We start from the raw sequence: 20,736 nt of genomic DNA, 5'->3' as shown, positions 1-20,736 counted from the left end.
AAACTGATGTAGGCTACCTTTTAAGTTCTGACTGTAATGGTGCTACCTGATATATCTCAGACATTGCAGCAACTCTAGAGGTTCTACTGTTCCCAGTTCACTGATTTAGTACTTTTTGAGTTACTTATTTGCAGTAAACTTACAAATACATTGCTTAAAGGTGGAGATCCCAGGTTCTGCAGTGCTTTGGGGCTAACGTACAGCAGAGAACAGGCCTGGCTGGTTAAGTGGTAACTGTCTGCTTACAGGAGGGAAGTGATCTGTCACTTACCAAAACTATTCGGATGTCTTCCTAATCTTATTTTACGCCTCCGGTTATATACCCCAGTGAGGTAAAACATGAGGCCACACCACCCAACTCCATTTTAAAACAAAACTTTATAACTTATAATACTGTACATGAAGCAGTGTTGACCTTTACTGCTTGGCTGACAAGATGCTTTGCTTCTTCATTTTTGAAAGCCTTTTGCTTTTCCAGTATGAACATCTAATTATTTGTTGCCTCATACTTTGTGAATATAGAATATGCTCTTACAGAGAAGCTCAACAATCCTCTATTTTGCTTCAGCGCTTTAAGCTGCCATCAGGGTGTGACAGAAGACAACTGTTACTGTTCATTTTATGGTTTATCTCCAAATCACACACCCCCGTCTAATCCCAAACTAGCTAGTCTGAAAAGCAGGATGGCAGATTTTTGCATTACCACAAGACTAACTCGTAAAGCATTTTACCAGAACTAAGCCATACCGAGCATACTTTTTAAATGCATCTTAGAAGCAGGGGACTGAGCAATGCTTAAATGAAAACACTTACAGTGCAACAGTATCCCCACATGAGCTGGAAGCAAAAGATAAGAACCTAAGTCACACATGAACAAATGTTGACTGTGTGACACATGCATAACCACAAAAAGGAAAACGTAACAGAGCAGCAGGAGATGCAATACAGATAAGTTCACTGAGAAGAGAGATGAGACAGTTACAGGCTGGGAAAAGTCACCAACACGTAGATGTGAAGGAGAATGAGCAATGCCTAGGGGTCACAAACCAGGATTGTTTCAACTCTGATTTTCTTATTTACTTCTTTGTTCTTGTGGCTCTTGCTTTTAGAGGATGATTTGTGGAGATGACATAAAATCTCGACTTTTGATGTTACGATTTGCTCTCAGATTTCAGTGACTTCAGCTCTGGAATGTGAGAAAGGAAGTGGTGTTTACTGGAAGGGCTTGGTTGGGGGACTGCAGGGCCCCGTACTATTTATTCTCTGTGATGAAATGTGCATGCCTGGCCCCATGTAATCTCATTCCATGTAGATCTTTGTATTGCTATTAATGCTACTTTCTGTAGTTTCTATTTCTCCTCAAGCCTCCACTGAAAACAGCTCTTGCATGACCCAGCTGGACTTTCTCAGTAAACAAAAGCAACCGAGTAAGTAAATAAATATCCACTCAAGTTACCTATTCTACATTGCGCTTCAAATTAGGATTTTTTTGTTTAAAAAAATGTACTTTTCAAACATTACAAATATTTATCAATAAAATTGTTAAATATGTAACAGACTAGAGGTTAATTTGGAAATCAGGTGCTATGCAGTATGCTGAATGTCTGGTAAGGTGGGGTTAACAGAAACTACAAGTGCTAGCCTATGATTCCTTGATAATTACTCAGCTCTTTGTGAACCTAAAGTGATCAACTCTACGGAAATAAAGTAACTTGCCAAAATAACTGTAAAACTCTATTTTCAGAATTAGTGTCTAACGTAGCCATAAAGCACCACTTTCAGAATAATTAGTGACCTGAGTGCAGCCGAGGAAGGAGCTTGAGAAACTATAAATAAAAGCATAAGCGTTGTGAAAAGCTTGTAAAGATTACTTTTAGAATCATCTACTTTCACTGACCTTTTAACAGTCTTTCAATTTATATTCACCTTCTTTTTCAAATATGTTCTTTTATAATAAATAAGTTAGCTGGGATCCTTACCTTCACCACTTTTAAGACTCTTTATGTTAAGCTTTCCTGCTTTCTGTATGTACCAACTTTGAAATATTTATTGCTGTGTATTGATTCTGTTCTGTTTTCTTTCGCTAGCTATGTCCAAGCTCTGATGAGTTAATAGCTGCCTGACTAAACTGCTTGCTCTGTTCTGCTTTTTGGTTGTGCTGCGTAACATTTCCGCTATAGGAAGTAGATACACTGTATGCTTCCTTCAGATGATGAGGAACGGTTGCTACTGCAAAGGGATGTCAGTTAGTTACTGGGGAAAAGCACATGCAAAGTTTAAGTGGAGTAGTTTCTTTTGTCTTTCACATCACAGCTGCTGAAAAGTCTGGTACTTTACAGTAAGTTGAGCAGAAAAGCTGGGTTTTTTTTTCATCTGTACTTTCATACACCTGGCAAGTTTTTCCTGATCTTTCTTATTTATACAGTATGTTTTTTTTTTTTGTTCTCAGAAACTAGCTACAAGCTCTCTTAATTTTTTTCTTTTTCTAATGAAAATTGTTGCTTCTTACATTTATGCAAACCACCTACTTTTTCTGCGCACTAAGTTTTGCCCAGCCTGGACTCCTTTAAAATATTATTTTTTTCTGTGTTTTTAGAAAAACAGAATAATCTCTTCCTTTCTTCCCAAAGGAAACGGCAGTCAAGGAATACCTAGCAGTAATATTAAACATTAATTTTATGGCAAATGTAGCCAAGGGTTAAATCTTTGGCTTCAGCTTACCTTCTATGGCATGAATATATCCGTTGTCATAAATTTTCCTTTCAAGGTATCATTCCTTCCTTGTCTCCTACTACAAATTTCCAGGCATCACAGAAATAAACTGAAACAAGGAGCAGCATCGTATGTCACTGTTGGTGGTCTGTTTGGGAGTGGGAATTGTTGCTGCTGTTTGGCTGAAATAGTTAATTTACCTAGCACTTAGTACTACATACTCAGGCCTGTAGTGTGTTGGCTATTTAATAAGCACTACATAACAATGGAATCAGTGTCGTGCAGAGGGTCACGGCAGTATTCTATGAAGACTGCAGCATACCAGAGGTTTGAATCCCTTTAACAGCTGCATGCTTACCACGTAGCCACTGACAGCAATCTTATTATGTTTGTTTACTCCCAGATCACACCTGGAAACACATGCTGATTTAATGTGTTGCTCTTGTGTTATTTCAACACTCATAACATTTTACAGAGTAACTTAGAAGCATTCAAGCTCCTAAAATGTTGTTCTTTGTTTAATGCAGTTGAACAATTATTTGTGGAAAGGGAACTGTTCTAGGCGCAGGGAACATGAAATATGTCAGGAACTGAGGAAACAATTGTTGCAGGAAAATGAATGGTGGATAATTAGTTGTAATGGTAAACAAGTACTTTTCATAGTGTTATTGTTGTAAAACCAGCAACATGTTATTACTGACTTTAAAAAATCTGTAAACAGCAGAAAACATAGTTTGCATCATCTTCTTAGTTGACCTCAACCTTCTGCACAGCAGTACAATAGCTGTAGTTGTCATGTTTACAATGATGTAGACACACAAGTTACATTTACAGACATGTAAGTGATTTATGAGGCACAGGAGGAGTCAGGCTGGTTATCCTACAGACAGAAGAAGATAGACAAAGTGAATGAAGCTTAGAGTACAAAAGCAGCTGTGACAATGGGTACAGAAAATGGAAGACTGAGGGAAAGGTATGGTAACTGACAGGATGAGAGTTCTAGGTATGTCATGTTGATGTTGGTCTAAACCAGGGGTCTCAAGGAGTTTGACATAATGGTTAAGGTATTTAACTCGCTAAAATGAGGCACAGAGTTTGATCCTCATCTTCGATAGGGAAATTGGTTAGGCTTAAAATGGCCCACAAGGGCAGCTAGCCTAGTACTTGCATATGAGGGCTGCATGAGAACTAGGACACGTGGGTGAGAACTACAGCTTCCACAACAAAAGAAAGGTAGTCAGTGCAGCTAGAATTGCAGTGCAATAGAGTTTTCTAAACAATATATTAAAACTCTTAACTATTACAAAAATGAGTCCAGAAAAAGGTATAAGCCTTATTTATGCAGTCATTAATAAAACAAGAGCACTCATCCATCTACCTACATAACTAAATAAACTACAACAAGGTGTCCTTATTCCTCCCACAGGGAGGATATCAGAGAGTGAGCCTCCTAGGTCCACTAGTAAAAATGATTTTATCTGGACTAAACCTTTGTACTCTGTTGCGTATTACACAGTTAGCAAGCATTTTTGAAGAGAAACTTCTTTAGGCATGGTAGTGAAAGTTCGGAGTGAAATGGAAGTAAGACTCTGCTGGATGGTGGTGCTGCCACAGGACACACACACACACACACACACACACACACACACACACACACACACACACACACACACACACACACACACACACCCTCAAAATAAGGAAATAGAAGAAAAAAAAAAGAATGTGTGTGGACACCACCGGCAGTAAAACAAACTTCTGTAAGGAAGTGCGAAGGAAAGCAAATGGTACAGTACAGTATAAGCTCCTTCCCAATTCCTTACAGAAGTTTCAGCACGTGGCAAGCACACACATTTTTTCAAATTTTTTTTTTTGTGTCACCATTTTGCTTTATCACGTTAAAGCCTAAGGTCAAAGCTATCCTGTGACCATGTGCATGGAATTAGCTGTTTCCTATACACTGTGGTATCAGCACTATTATGAATCCCTGTAATAGTGAAACAACTTTCACCACCACCTAGGCCATAAGGACAAAGATAAAGTAATATATTGGACCCTTAAATGGTTGTGGAATAAAAAAAGCATATGTATGAATATTAAAAATACCTATAGAGTGACTGCATCATCTAAAAACATGTATATATGCTGATTATAGAACATCTCTTCCAAAATACAGCTTAGCCACACAATACCCCAAACACTAAATGCAACACAAAATAAAAATACAAACAAATATAAACAATGAAAAAAATCTGTCATTATTGCTCTCTTTTACTTGAATGGGATGAAAGTAGTAAACTAATTAAATGTGTAGGAACCCAAATATACACTACCTACCAACCAATGCAGCACCCTTCACCTATATCAAATTCAGATCATAGCCCTTCAAAACCCACACCATCAACACCCACACATAGCAACACTAAACCCACATATGCAGAGGCCCTTAACATTAACGTACCCAAGCAAAAAGGACCTCCAAAGCCAAAACACAAATAAATGCCAGTCACAACCAAAGTGACACATAGCTCACAACACCAGTGTGCCACCCAACAACAGCCCCTAAGGCAAGACAATGTACCCAACGCTTTAGTCATAGGTGACTCTATAGTCAGGCACACTGATGTCCCACTCACCAGGCTGAACAAGGAGAAAATTACAGTCAGCTGCCTGTCGGGTGCCAGGATCCACCACATAATGCATGCACTCAAGTCACTCCACAACAAGTACAAATACAACTCTCTCATTGTCCATGCTGGAGTGAATGACTTGAGACGTACCTCCCTGGACTACATGAAAAGTGACATGGAAGCGCTCTTGGATCATGTGACCCAGGCAGGTATGACCCTAGCCCTGAGTAGCATCCTGCCTTCACCTAGAATGATACCACAAAATGATTGACTTCAATAATTGGCTAAGCTTCTGGTGTCATTCAGAGGAGATCCAATATTTGTCTGCCTAGGAAGACATGATCGACAAACCACGATGCTTTGCCAGAAATGGTCTGCACCTATCACCCCTGGGATTCAGGTTACTGGCTAAAGCTCTTGTCACCCCTATAGTGCCTTTTTTAGGCAAGGTTCAAAGGATAAAAGCACCACCGTAACAGATACAAGCATGCAAAATCTGAAGGTAATGCTACTCAATGCTAGAAGTATAAACCTCAAAATGCACTCTCTCAAGGCACTCCTAAAAATGGAGAACATCGATATCTGTGCAGTAACTGAGACCTGGTTCAAGGCTCCAGAGAGCACCCCTGCAATACCAGGCTACAATTCTTACCACACTTTTCAGCCACTAAACCAAGACCGAAACACTAAAGGTGGAGGAGTGTCCATATTTACCAAGGATATTCACACCTCCAGGCTAGTTGCCCAACACAATGCATCTGAAATTCTCCAGGTGCAACTAACACTAGGTAAGACTGCAATCCAAATTGTAGCTTGCTACAATCCCCCACCATGCCTCAAGATTCTCACTACACCTTTCTAAACATACTGGAAAATATTAAGATACAACCAAACACCCTAATACTGGGTGATTTCAACTACCCTGCCATTAATTGGGAAAACTACTTGGGTACCATCTCCTTTTCCCAACGTTTCTTGGAATTCATAAATTCCAATGCCCTGGATCAACTAATCCATTGTCCCACCAGGGGCTCCAATATCCTAGACCTGGTCATTACCAACATGAGAGATAGATGATCCACACCAGTGGTCACCCCTCATTTTTCAGGTCTGACCATAAGCAAATCACCTTTGACATCCACATCCCACCCCCCACCCCCACCCCAGTAAGGAAACCTCCTTAAAAAACTTCTCCAAAGCCAACTTCATGCTACTGAAGTCAGAAGTGACAAACGTCACAACACACCACGCAGACGGGATCTGGAAGTTCGAATGCAGAATCCTACACTAAGGCACTGTGCAAGCATATCCACTCTTGCATGAATCGTGCCATCCCAAATAGAACCAAGATGCTCTTCTCCAAAAAAAGGAAGCCAATCTGGTGGTCCCCTGCTATAAACAAACTATGAAACAGAAGGAAGAAACTGTTGCAGAAAAGAGGAAAATCCCAGGATGCAAAAAACTCCCTCACCAGCCTCAGTAAGAAGCTGAGATCCCTCATAATATCCTCAAAAGCTAGTTACGAAAATACAGTTGCCAATGATTCCAAAGACAACCACAAGGCATTCTATAGTTATGTCAAGAATCTAAATGGCAATGCTCAGATCTGCTCTGAGTTACAACAGAATGGCATTAAATATACTGATTCCAAGGATATTGCCAATATCCTGGCAGATCAATTTAGTGCCAACTTCACCCCCCCTCTCACCTCCTAAAGGGCTCATCTCAATACCAAAAGATTGCTAAATTCCGATAATCACGGCCACACAGGTAGAAACTGCACTCTCCAAAGCTAAGAATACAGCATCCATGGGACCAGATGACATCCCTGGATGTGTACTACATGAACTACAAAATGAACTGGCACCTCACCTAAGTGTCATGTTTAACCATAGCCTCACCTCAGGCTTCGTGCCCACTGAGTGGCGCACAACTACAGTTATCCCGCTCCACAAGGGAGGATCCACCTTGAATCCTGGGAACTACCGCCCCTTCAGTCTAACAAGCCTGATCTGCAAGGGCATGGAACGCATTATCATGGAACTTATAAACAAAGACATTGGCAACCTTCAAACACTGGACCCCACCCAGTTTGGGTTTGTGAAGGGCTGATCTTGTCTCCTGAATCTGATTGACTTCTTTGAATCAGTCTCCAGAGCTGTGGACAAGGGTAAGGCAGTCCACACAGCCTATCTGGACCTCGCCAAGGCCTTCGACACCATCCCCCACTCTGGAATCATAGATAAACTTACTAAGCTGGGCATAAATCCCTACGTCACTCAGGTTGCCAAATGGCTTACTGACGGAATCCAGACTGTAAAAGTAGCCGACTCCAAATCCAGCTCCAGACAAGTGACAAGTGGAGTACCTCAGGGTTCAGTCCTGGGACCGCTCTTGTTTGTATCTACTTCTCTGAAGTACAGACCAACACTAAGGGACTCTGGGAATTGTTATGGCTAGGCTTGCATAGGCCCTAGGGCCAGTAGCCTAGTACCAACCTATGAACCTAAGATTACTTTTCTTATTTTTGAGATTTTTATGTAATGCTTAAAAGGAAGTAAAAAGAGCTAATCTGCACATTAAAAATCAAACATACAGTAATATAACAAAGCAGATAGTACTGCAAAAAAAAAATCAATAATTTCAAAAATAATCTAATATTGAGAAAACTTAACTCGAGGAAAGCATTGTTCTATGTGCCTGCAATGAAACAACCTAAAAGCAAAACTTCCTGTAAGATAACTTAATACCATCCTCGCCTCTCTCATATAGAAAAGTTAAGCCCACCAAAAAAGTCGAAAATAGCAACTGCTTAAACACAAAAAGAAAAATCTAGCAAAGCTAGACTTTCCACTGTGTGATACCTTAAACCACTTGTATCAGAGGCAACATGGGATATATGCAAAGTATAGCTTTGATAGATTTTTCTTTGTGTTTTTTAACTAGCTGGGTTTCCTGTTTTCCTGTGTGACCTTTTTACTCATTGTTTTAGTTTGTTAGTTGTGATATTTTGTAGACACCCTAATGCTTATGGATATCAGTTGGGTACGACAACCCTGTATTTCCAAAAGTCTGACATTCCTCTTAAGCTGTGCTGATGATGCCATAAGAAGGCAGAGACATGCATGTCCACAGCTAGAGTGGTTTGGCTTTATTGGTCTGAAATTGTCCATAAGTAGACTTCAAAGTAAAAGAAAAAGTCATGGACATTTAGAATTGCCATTTAGCTGAAACACCTGATATCCTTAAGGGGTAATTTGCATATATCCCATGTTGCCTCTGCTCCTGCATAAATACTGTTGCCTCTTAAGATGCACACAGCCATCCTCTTTCCAGCCTTCATTATAAGCAGCAGTGCATTTGGTGTGCTTTCTCAGTGACTGTTCTATGATTCAGTGTTTCCTAGCATGACTGCATGTATCAACCCTATATTCCCTGTCCACCCACTGATGTAAAGTTGTAGGAGGTATTTAGTTTCAGGTCCATGCATCATTTCTGGTTGGAAATGAATAATTATGCTAGTTTGCATGATAAGCTTTTATACAAAATCTGTAAATAAAGCCTAAGGAAGTTTCAAGATTTTTTTTTGTTTTTTTTAGCAAAAAACGTTTTTCCATGGTAAAATCTGAGGCATGCTTCTACAGATTTAAGGAAATCTGCAGTGTCTGTGCTGGGAAAATATTTAACTTATTACAACAAAATAATAACCATGTTTGCCTGTGAGAAAAAGTACTTGCTGGTAGCTGCAATGTTTGAGTTAAGATATTGATTTTGGAAAGCACAATGTTTTCTAATTTAAGATTGATTGCCAGAAGCTGCAGTGTTTACAAGACACTAGCATATGTTTCTTTTAATCAATCAGTAGGATCAGGACACAAACCACATGTGGTCCTACCAGCTGTGCATACGGTATACTAGTGCTACTGGACACAAACCACATGTGGTCCTACCAGCTGTGCATACGGTTTACTAGTGCTACTGGACACAAACCACATGTGGCTCTACTAGCTGTGCATACGGTACACTAGTGCTGCTGGACACAAACCACAAATGCCCTACCAGCTGTGAGTACAGTACTAGTGCTACTGGACACAAACCACATGTGGCCCTACCAGCTGTGCATACAGTACACTAGTGCTACTGGACACAAACCACATGTGGCTCTGCCAGCTGTGAGTACAGTACACTAGTGCTACTGGACACAAACCACATGTGGCCCTACCAGCTGTGAGTACAGTACGTTAGTGCTACTGGACTGCACACAGATTCTGCCTCAAAGGGTCTTTAATAGTGTGCTGAACTTGTCTCTAGTGGGTCACAGTGCAGAGGTGAACTTTGAACTCCAGCTCATTTATCTTATGGTTCCTTACCCTGACTGCATATAAGGAACCTTTACTTATTTCATCTTAACAGTTTTTGTAACTTCGCAGAAGTCCCTACTGTCTAAGTTCCTGTATCAGAGATGTGGTGACAAAAATAAAACTAGCTAAATTAAATATCTTCAAATATTCATTCTGACTGTGTTAGTATGAGATTAATGCTTTGAACAGATCATTATAACTGCTGTGAAATCATAAAGCTAAGACCTTCGATTAATACATTATGCATTATTAAAATGCCCTGTAATGTTTCGGTGCCAGGCAATACTGATCAACTGCTCACATTTTAAAAATGCAACCACCAAAACATGACGTCAACTGTCTGTTGAAATTCTGGGTAATATTATATTATTCCTAAAATCACAATATCTACTGCTATGATCTTAGAGTCGGTACATAAAAATAGAAAGGATACGTGGAGTATATATACCTCTGAACTGTACATATTTTTGCAGAATGTCCAGATTTTTGCCTCATATTTTTTGGCCTGTTGCTCATAAAATTGTGTTTTTCTGGCAAATTATTGCCAAATCTTTGAGGACTGAAGTAAAAAAAAATGACAGGCATTTAAGATTCAGGCTTCATAGTCTTCAGAAAATTCATGCTAATGCAAAGCCTGTTCTATTAACTGTCTAAGTTTATAAGAACAATATTTAAAATTGTCCCTATTATTGATTCTTTATCCCCCCATTATTTATGGCTTTGCCCAAATTTCTTTCTCTAAGAGGTTGAAAGCCATGGGAACATACCCCTATGGTCCTCCATGTCAAGAGAGTATGGGGGGGGGGGCTGAAGCTCCCTGTAAAAGTGCTTTAAAGCTCTAAAAGTGACTTTTGGAATTTGCTGGGTTTTGTTTACAGTTTAATTGAAACAGATAATGTCTGCTTTGCCTGTCTAGGATGCTCATAGGTTCACATTATCTTCCCCACCCCCAAAGACCCTGTAAGGACAGTTTTGTGTGTATCCATTCATTGCTAAGCTCTTTCACTGTTTTTTTCAGTCTACTGCATCTTTAGGAAGGCTTTTGCATTCTTCCACCACTTTCTGTTAAACACTGTTACTTCTATCTTTTGTGAATGGCCCACCTTGAATCTTCAGATTGTGCTCATCTGTCCTAATACATTTTTTGAAATAGGGTACACACATGGAATCTATGAACTCCCTTGAAAATCTTAAAACTTTTTATGTCCCCTCTTCCTTATTTCCTCAAGACTGCACTTTACATTATTTTCTTGGCTTCCAAAATGTAGACCATGCACCACAATTTTCTCCTCTTGACCTTCATAACTACTTATGATTGACACCTCAGAACAGTATGTAGTATGACAGATGGGTTGTACCAGCTGGCTGTAGTGAGAGGTAATAATCTTTTGTTTTCTTCAGGTCATAACCCCATCTTGGAACAGTCCATTATTCCACCTACATCCGTTGTTGCTTTCTCACTTGATTGCTTCTGTTCATATTATTTTATATGACTGCACAAACTTTGTTTTGTCTTCTGTTGCTTCTTCTACCACCCCACCCCCCAACACACACACGCAAAATAAAATCTGGGATTCTGATTCCCACATGCATTTTTGCATTGAATGTTTTCTGCCATGTTTGAAACCATTTCTCATTATAATTTTGCCAAATCCCTTCTTATCCTTTCTACACCTTTGTTGTTTCTACTATGTTGCATAATAATATGTTATTAAAAAGGAAAACCTTTCCTTACAGGAAAAAGACCAGACCTGGTACTGACCCCTGTAGAATGCAACAGGTTGCTATATTATAATGGGACTGAACTCCATTGACTATAACCCTGTCTGCTAAATGGTCTCTCAAATATTTAAGCTATCCTTTTACCTTAACATCAACTCCGAATCTCTGAGTTGTTTACTAACCTCATCTGTTTGCAGCAAAAATATCCCTCAACCTCTGAAAGCAAGAATCAGGGCAAAGCCATAAAGTAATAAGGGAGAGAGGCCCAGAATCAAGGACCTATTTTAAATTTTGCTTTTAATACTTCAAGTTGCAAGAAAAGGCATTTTTAAATTAGCATGCATTTTCTGAAGAACAGGAAGTCTGAAATTTAAATGTGCGTCCTTATTTAGTGATTGCATTCCTCAGCAACTTTCTAGAAATGCGTCGATGAAGGGTAATACTTCAGAGCCACCATATCACTCCCACTTACCTTTATTTATATATTTAGTGACCCGATTTTTTTTTTTTTTTTGGTATACAGTGTGAGCATTGTTCTAGGTTATTTGCTCACGGTTATGTGAGACCCTGACCCCATGTATACAATGGGAAAAAGGGAGTTGATGCCAATATCAGTATATTTAAGTATAGATGTAATGATACAAAATAGAATAAGAATCTAATAACGCAATCAGGTAAATGAATTATCTTCTGAATTTTGTTCTTGGCAAAAAATGGGTGTGTTGAGCCTTGAAGCAACAATTTAAAGTTGGTCTGTGATGATGCTGCTGCCAAACCACTTGGGGATACTTTCGACTTTCTATGGAGTGTTGAACTGGATCACAGCCCTCAGTTTAAACCATACACTGTCAGACGTACAGCACAAATCATTCATGTATACATGGTTTGAGAATGCCTTACCTCAGATCAGTAAAGTACAGCTGCAATGAAACAATATAACAGACTTGCTGTCTGGTGCTTCTATTTTGTGAAAGTGGTATATTCTGATGATATGTATGTATGTATGTATTTATTTATTTATTTATACATGCAGTCTTGGCCACAGTGTCCATTTACAGTGACTGCCATATTGCAGTGATCTGAATAAAAAGCAGTATAATCAGACATGCAGTAACTCATTCACATGTGTTTTTGACTGATTATTGCACCTGTTCAGTTTACAATGATGAAAATAGCAATGCACATTTTGAAAACTATTACAGGTATTAAGGGCAGTGTCACATATAGAGGAAGGAAGTAAATGGTTTAAGCATAATACAAGTATTTCATTAAACAGTTAAGTAAGCTTGCTGTTACTAATAGTGGTACAGTTTAACTAAGAAGTATTTCACGAAAAATAAGTGTGAATTTTTCCATATCTGTACCAGGAAGTTGAGAACTAACACCCAACAATGTTCAGAGCTAGTCCACAATAACTGTATTCTTTGACCCAGAGGAATAACTTAATACCCTAGCTAACAGATTTAATGCAAGTTTTACTCCACCCACAATTATAACTATACCACTGGTTCCACAATCCCAGCCACCCCTTTAATGACTATGGAACAAGTTCTCTCAGCCCCCTCAAAATCTAAAAATACTTCATCCATGGATCCTGAAAACATACCAGGTTCCCTGATTATTAGTGCCAAATATGATCCTTCTGAACCCCTATTTAACCTCTTTAAGCTTCTGCACTGCCTACATTCCTGAAGTGTGGAAAATGGCCACTGTAATGCCGTTACTCAAGCGTGGCCCAGATATAGACCCATTAGTCTCACTAGCCTCATATGTAAAGCTCTGGAGTGCATTATCTCAGATTCTATTAATCTGGACATTAAAAACCTCTTAACCCTGGACCCTCATCAATTTTAGCTTTGTCAAACGAAAGTCCTGTCTGTTTAACCTCCTTCATTTCTTTGTAAAAGTGACTGAAGGAATGGATAGTGGTTGTGCAGTGCATACAGGATATCTAGACCTGGCCAATGCCTTTTATGCTATTCCCCATGAAAGCATTATTGACAGACTTGTAAATCTGAATATAAATCTTTATATTGTTAGGTGAATAGGATGGCTGCAGTTGTGCAGCGGTTAGCGTTGCTGCCTCACAGCACGATATTCTCTGGTTCGATGCTCGGGTGGGGTGCCTTCTGCGTGGATTCTGTATGTCCTACCAACAGTCGCATGGGTTTCCTCTGGGTGCTCTGGTTTCCTCCCACATTCCAAAAACATGCTGTAGGTGGATTGGACACACTAAATTGGCCCTAGGTGTGAGTGTGTGTGCCTTCTGTGGAAGATTGGGCGCCAGGCTGGCAATCTACTGTGGCAACTCCTAACTGGGAAAAGCCAAATGAAAAAGAATTGTTAGGTGGATAGCTAATTGGTTGTCTGACAGAACCCACATAGTTAAAGCTGCAGGTGCCACCTCTGAAAGCAATAAAGTTATCAATGGTGTACCACGGTTTACTATGTTATATTCAAAAAAACTACAGTCAATGTTGCTATGTGCGACAACAGATGTTGAAAACCTAAGTGTTGAATGATCAGAATGTCAAAAATAATAAAAATGAAGTTGCATTCTATGTTTTCGACATTCCCTCTTCTGGAAGTACAGCTGATGTGACGTGATGATGTCACCATTGCTATCACTGCATTCAACAATGGTGTAATAATGATTAAGTAGCAGAAAGCAGCAGAAAACCTACATATTGCATTGCCCGCATATCACCTTCCATGTTTTTGAAATTAACTTAAGTTAGACAAGTGCAGTAAAACTGACAACACTAATTTTTTTCCTTTTCTCTGTTAAACATCCACGTGCACTCCCAGTGATTCTTATTACCAAACGGTGGTCACTCTTCCATTCAAGTAAAGTTCAGCTGTGAGATAATGTACAAATCAAAACATATCAATGTTTATAAAGGCCACTATGCATATTAGAAAGAGCAGTGTTGTGCCACAAAATGTAAGAACCCTCTGATACTCATTTCATCCCTTCGGGCAAGTAATCTATCAAAAGAGGCTTCCTTATCCATAAGTCTCCACCTCTTAGGAGATGATGGTATACATTCTGCTTTTTATGTCCTCAAACCTGTTCTGTTCCAGCTGAATGGTATGAAAGATATCCAACATATATAATTTAGGTTTCCCAAGGAGGCTACTGAGACGGCAATGCCATCCTTCAACAGCATTCTAGCTTCTGGGATAACAGAGTCTGCATGTATCCCATTGGTTCCAAAATGATATGTCAAATAATGGTAGTAATCGCTCTGAAGTGTTACATCACATGTCGTATCCACGTGGTCTGCCCAACATGTAGTTTTCCCTAAAGAACCTACATAAATGTCTAGCATTTTCAGGCATATCAGCTTCAGTCTCAGAGAATTAGCTGACATATTCAGGATTAATGAATGACAAGGCTGGTATTTGTTTACACAACAAGCAAAACGAGCTGTTACCTGCCAAACTCCGATGCCAGATGTAACTTTTGTATTTGACGCCAAATTATTTGACACAGATGGAACCAGCAATCTTTGGCAACACTGTTGCTGAAATGTGACTGTATGGCATTCACTGCTCCCTTTTCAAAATCGCTCAACACCATGTTGGGGTTGAGATTAAGGTTATATTTCACACACAAACTGATAACTGAATCCCAAAAGGAATTATAACACTCCTCCAACTTTGAGGGTAATGTACCATACACCACAGAAATTATCTTGCCTACACCAGCTTCCTTTACTTTGCAATGAATGAATACTATATATCTGCTTGCACTCTGTGGTGCATTGGAAAACATCACATCCACTAACGTATTCAGACCTGCACAGCAATTGCAAGTTAGTTTGTGTAGTTATAATAAAACAATTTCCTGATGGACAGGTTTCCCCACTATGCTCAACAATGCATGTCCCATTTTTAATAGGTTTATGCTCTGGGGTTAACTGGGAAAGACTGGCAATGTCATTGAACATATTCTTAAGTTTCAGCTGTCTTACTCTTACTGACTGCTTCAACGTGGATGTATTAGGCAAAGCATTTACGACCTCAGTGGGAGTCTCTGACAAGATTTCCAATACAACTTTGCAAGGATCCTCTATTGAAACTTCAACCCTTTGTTTGATATCATGTCTGACCTTATACTCTTCGCTTTTAAGACTGTTAGGAGCATGGTAATGTGCTGTGCTTTTTACTAATTTATAGCCTTCCCCTGTCAGATCAGTAATTCATCTGCATCTACATTTCCCTGTTAACTTTTTACAGTATCACCAGTACGTGCGATTCTCCACTGTTCTTTCCTGCATATACTGATAACCATCTACACGCAGTAGTTTCTTCCACTTTTGACTTAACACTGTGTCTTACACATTTCCAAGTATTCCAGGCTGAAATTCATAATCCCCAGTAACATCAATCTTCCTACTGAGAGAAGAAGTAAAGACAATATTTCAGTTGTGCATAGTGTGTATAATATAGAAGCCCTCCACTTGACACTGTTAATACATACCGTGACATTTTGCTGATGTTTCAGATGCCCCACTTCCCATCTCACAACTGATTCACCTGATATACTCTTCTTTTGGACATCTAAGCGGCACTGCCATATGTTTTTATTTTTAAAGTTGTACAGCCATGACGCACTGTTCGTGTATACAAATGTCAATACATCGTAGTGGAATTGGTCAATTGCACTTCCCAGATGGACATTTTCTAGTCGACCATGTGTGGTTCGATTCTTTGATTCATGTCAACCATGATTTCGAACAAATATTGTTTGATGTAGTTATGATCGCACACATAATAGCAAACCATGTACCACAGTATCAGTTTTGGGCCCTCTCCTATTTGGCATATGTTTCTCAGACTTTCAGGCCAGCACTCCTGGCCTGTATTTAATTAAGTTTGCAGACAACTGTAAGTAGGGTTTTGTTACTCGATCTTCAACTGCCTCATGATTACTCCAACACTGGTTAGACCATGTTAACAACTGATGCAAGGACAATGATGGTCTCAAATTAAATGTAAAACAAATGTAGCGCAGTTCATTTTAGTAAACAAAACATTCATTTCCCCTGTAGGAGATGTACCCCTCCAATCAGACATTAAGGATACAAGCATTCTTGTTGATAATTCCTTATCATTTCACCATCGTGGATCCACAGTAATTCAGAAAGCCCTTTGTTTGGATGACATAATTTCCAAAGGTATCTCCACTAGATCCAGAGAAGCCTTCATTCCCTTTCACTCATGTCTCATCAAATCCATTATTGAATATAATGCACCTTTTAGCATATATTTGTCTAAACATATCACACAACTTCACAAACCTCTGTGATTCATAACTAAAAAGATCAGTGGCCTCAAGAAATCTTGGTTATCAGGTGAAACCAGAAGCCCTTTCTCTGTACTCCATCTCCTACAGACTCCACAATGGAAATCAGTGCCTAGCCTTTTGAGCCATGAAAGATCCAACCTTATTTGACCACCTATTCCTTTTCAAAATTAATGGTAACTCAAATCCTTAGTTAAAGGAAATAAACCTTTATCAGCAGATAAATAAAACACATTGGTGTGATAGTTTTTGTGATGACCCACCACTGCCAGCCAGTAATCCAAAGAGCCTCAGACTTCACCACTGGCAATAGTGGGGGAACATTCACTGGGAGGATAACAGGTGCACATACAGTATTTATAGATGCAGCTCTTTGCATCAAGTGCAATTTCCCTTAAGAGTACACAGGGACCACAGTCAGTCAAAGGCTGCTTTCTCACTCTTTCTCCAGATCCCTAGACTCCTCCTCACTGGCACAGCTATAGAGTTGAGATCTCAGCTGAGTGACCAAGCCGAGACCTCCAGCACCCTCTTTGTCCAACCAGTGCTTTGCGTTCCTGCTCAAGTAGTTGACACACACACTCTTTGAGGTTTGATTTACACAGACACACACACACACACACACACACACACACACACACACACACACACACACACACACACACACACACATGCACACGCACACGCACATGCACATACCTGGGAAAGGGTGGTATAGGTTTACTAGATATGTCTTCTTCTGCCCAGACTATACGGTAGTTTTCCCTGCCACCAGTCACTCCTGTCAGCTACCTTAAGGCACTTAACAAAGGGTTCCAGTCTTACTGTGTAATATTAATGCTAATACAAATGGTAGTTTGACTAATAGCAAGGCTATTATAACTGGCCCTCACAGTGTCACCAAATAAATATGCAAATATTCTCAAAATTTAAATATCTCTACACAGATCAGCCACAATGAAAGGTTTAAATATATTTAATAATAAATAATAAAAGAATGAGACAATACTAAATATATATTTACAGTGACATCAGAGTTCAAAACCACAGAAAATATTTAAAACAACATTGCAGGACAGTCTCAAATAAAGAAAAATATCTAAACTAAGCTTCACTATATTCCTTACTGAATCTAAGAGAATTCTACTATAACCTAAGAACTTTCTAACAGAGCAAGGTAGATGTGAATGGATCTTCTAGTTGCCAGATCCAAGACAGAATGCAGAATGCTCTGTCTCACTAAGAGACTTCTCAAAATAATATCTAAAATACTACTGCTGGGATAGCTTGTAGAATGACATCACTTCTTGTTATCTGATTCCTATTTCCCAGGTAAAACAACCATGATGGCTGCTGGTAACATTTAGCATCAATCTGTAAAAATATACAGAAAAGGGTTCTCCTCAGATCTCTGGCAGATACTGGAAGTAATAAAACAATTACATTCCTTCATGCTTTCAAGACTAGTAATTAGTTCACCCTAAAGACAATACAGAAAGTTTCCTAGTACAGACATTGTGTCTCTTGCTGCATTGAAAACTGAAAGATATCATCTTTTATGGCTTAGCTATAAATTAATTTAATTTCAGTTTTTTTATGAAGTTTGCTGAACTGAAGTTAGCCTCCTGTATTCCAGTTTCAACTGTTAAAATATGCACATTTAAACAGTTACAATAGTGCATGTACATTTCTGTTCTCTTCCAGCAGGGCACACTGTAACACGCACATCTGTACAAGCAGTTTGATTTGCACATGACATACAGTTCTAGTACATTTGTAACACAATCATCTTGTATAAATCATTTCTATATTCATCCATGACATATAATTATTTACAAAATTCCAGCCAGCTGGGCTGGCAGTATTTCCTTTCGTCATACTTCTCTCCCTCCTTTCAAAGGCTCAAGCTAGTTTTTCAAGTGTCCCTTGAAAAACATTGCTTGAGAGGGATGAGCCTATCTGGGAATACATTACCCCATTCCCTGTCTTGAGATCCCAGCTGTCTTTGCATTGCTGACCCCATTACAGTGCTGCACTGCCATATCATATACCTGCAACACTAGGCTCCACCACTTGAGATTTTGCTGGCTGGCTCCCTGTAGCCATAGATCCCCCTTAGACTCCTCCTACCTTCTAACTGCAAATACTTAGCACCAGGACCTCCCTATCATGGTAAGGTTTCATGGTGTTAACATGGTAAAATTTGTGCCTCTGTCTCCTGCCTAGTAGTTCTACCGTGTAATTAACAGCACTGATCTTCCTTACCACTTTGAAGGTTCCCTCCTAAGCTACCTGCAGCTTGTGTCTGGCAGGAATGAGAGTTGTAACCTGCTGCCCTACAGCATTCTCTCTGTCTCGAGCATTCCTTTCATATCAGACCTTTTCCTGCTGTTGGGCTTCTGACAGGTTCTCAAAGACCAAGCCCATGAGTTCCCTGAGTCTTGTCCTCAGGTTTAGGACATATGCCACAACAGACTCCTTGTGGGATTCACACTCACCCTCCCACTCATTGTGAATCAAATCTAGAGGTCCCCTCAACCTATGGCCATACAGTGACTCAAAAGGTGAGAAACCTGTGGATTCATGGAGCACCTCTCTGTAAGCAAACAGATGGGGCAAATATTTGTCCCACTCCCTCTTAAACTGGTCTGCAAATGCTCATAGCATGGTCTTTATAGTGTAGAGTTTAACCTCTCCACCAGACCATTAGTCTGGTGGTGGTAGGGGGTAATCTTTAGGTGCTTCACCCCACAGTGCTCCCACAGACAAGCCAGCAGATTTGACATTAAATTGGCACCTCTGTCAGTCAGTATTTCATTTGGGAAACCTACCCTGCTGAAAATCTCTATCAAAGCATTTGTCACCTTTTCTGCCTCGATAGAGGACAGAGCCACGTCCTCAGGGTAGCTGGTAGCATAATCTACAACCACTAGGATGTACTTCTTCCTGTAGAACCTGGGGTATACAGAGACCCCACAATATCCATAGCTACCCTCTGAAATGGCTCCTCAATCACAGGCAAAGGCATCAAATGAGCATTCACCATGTCTCCTGCCTTGCCTACTTTTTGGCACTGCTCACTTGCCCTACAGTACCCTGTTACATCCCTGGAAATCCTAGGTCAATAAAAGTTCTGCATAATATGTCTGTTGGTATGCTTTATGCCCATATGACCTTCAAAGGGAATGTCATGGGCTATGGCTAGAAGTGCAGATAATAGGCTATGGGCACTATCAACTCCTATATTACCTCACCCTCTAGACCTCCATTAAGGGTCTACTTTCTATACTGTAATATTTTGTCTAGTATACAGATTCCCCCTTTCTTTGAGAGTCAGACGACTCCCTGGCTACCTCCCTCAAGCCTTGTAATGTAGGGTCTGAGATCTGAGCCTGTCTCCTCTCTCTTTGCAACCCTTCCCAGCTCCCCTTTCACAGGAAGTCTGGTATCCTATGACAGCGGTGTCTCACTGTCAGCCTGGGTAATACTATTCATCTCTGCCCTTACAGTCAGTCTATCCAAGGGAACATCAGCAACCACAAGCAGCTGTGGCTCACCTTCAGTCTCACTGCTACAGGGTAGCTCCATCTCTGAAGTAACCACATCAGTCCCGGCTTCAAATGTGTGATCTGTCTGGGTCGCCCCAGCTACCAGACCCACATGTATGTTTCTAAGCCTGACTGCATGCAACTGCATGCACACAAGGTACTGCATTATCAAAATCATTTCCTATCAGGACATCTGCAGGGTTATCCTCAAACACACCTACTTGCTTGCTTCCTTTTCCAGCCTCCCAGTCAAGGTGAACCCTAGCCAAAGGTATTTGGAATGAGGTCCTTCCTAAAGCTCTGACTGGAATATACTGCCCAAGCAAGCAGTGCTCCCCTTCAACCATTGCAGACTTCACAGTTGTTCGTTCAGAGGCTCTCTCTCTCTCTCTCTCTTAGCAGTGGCCTGTTTCCCATCTACTAAGATAGGATATAACCTCTTGTGGGAGTTC

General features: G+C 40.0%; 1 protein-coding gene across 1 annotated transcript in view; it reads right to left on the bottom strand.

The window, feature by feature from the left end:
• CD53 (CD53 molecule) overlaps positions 1–2,174 on the bottom strand; it is a 431,830-nt gene extending 429,656 nt beyond the window's left edge. Inside the window, exon 1 of the mRNA XM_044076630.1 lies at positions 1,980–2,174. The gene's annotated coding sequence lies outside the window, so the exon portion shown is untranslated. The remainder of the gene's footprint in view (positions 1–1,979) is intronic.
• Positions 2,175–20,736: the final 18,562 nt, after the last annotated feature.

This window comes from Protopterus annectens, chromosome 7.part0 (assembly GCF_019279795.1).
Source record: "Protopterus annectens isolate FY-2018-M chromosome 7.part0, PAN1.0, whole genome shotgun sequence".
NCBI classification, from domain to species: Eukaryota; Metazoa; Chordata; order Ceratodontiformes; family Protopteridae; genus Protopterus; species Protopterus annectens.
Note: the sequence above shows the minus strand (reverse complement) of the source record. Positions and strands in the feature narration are given on the sequence as shown.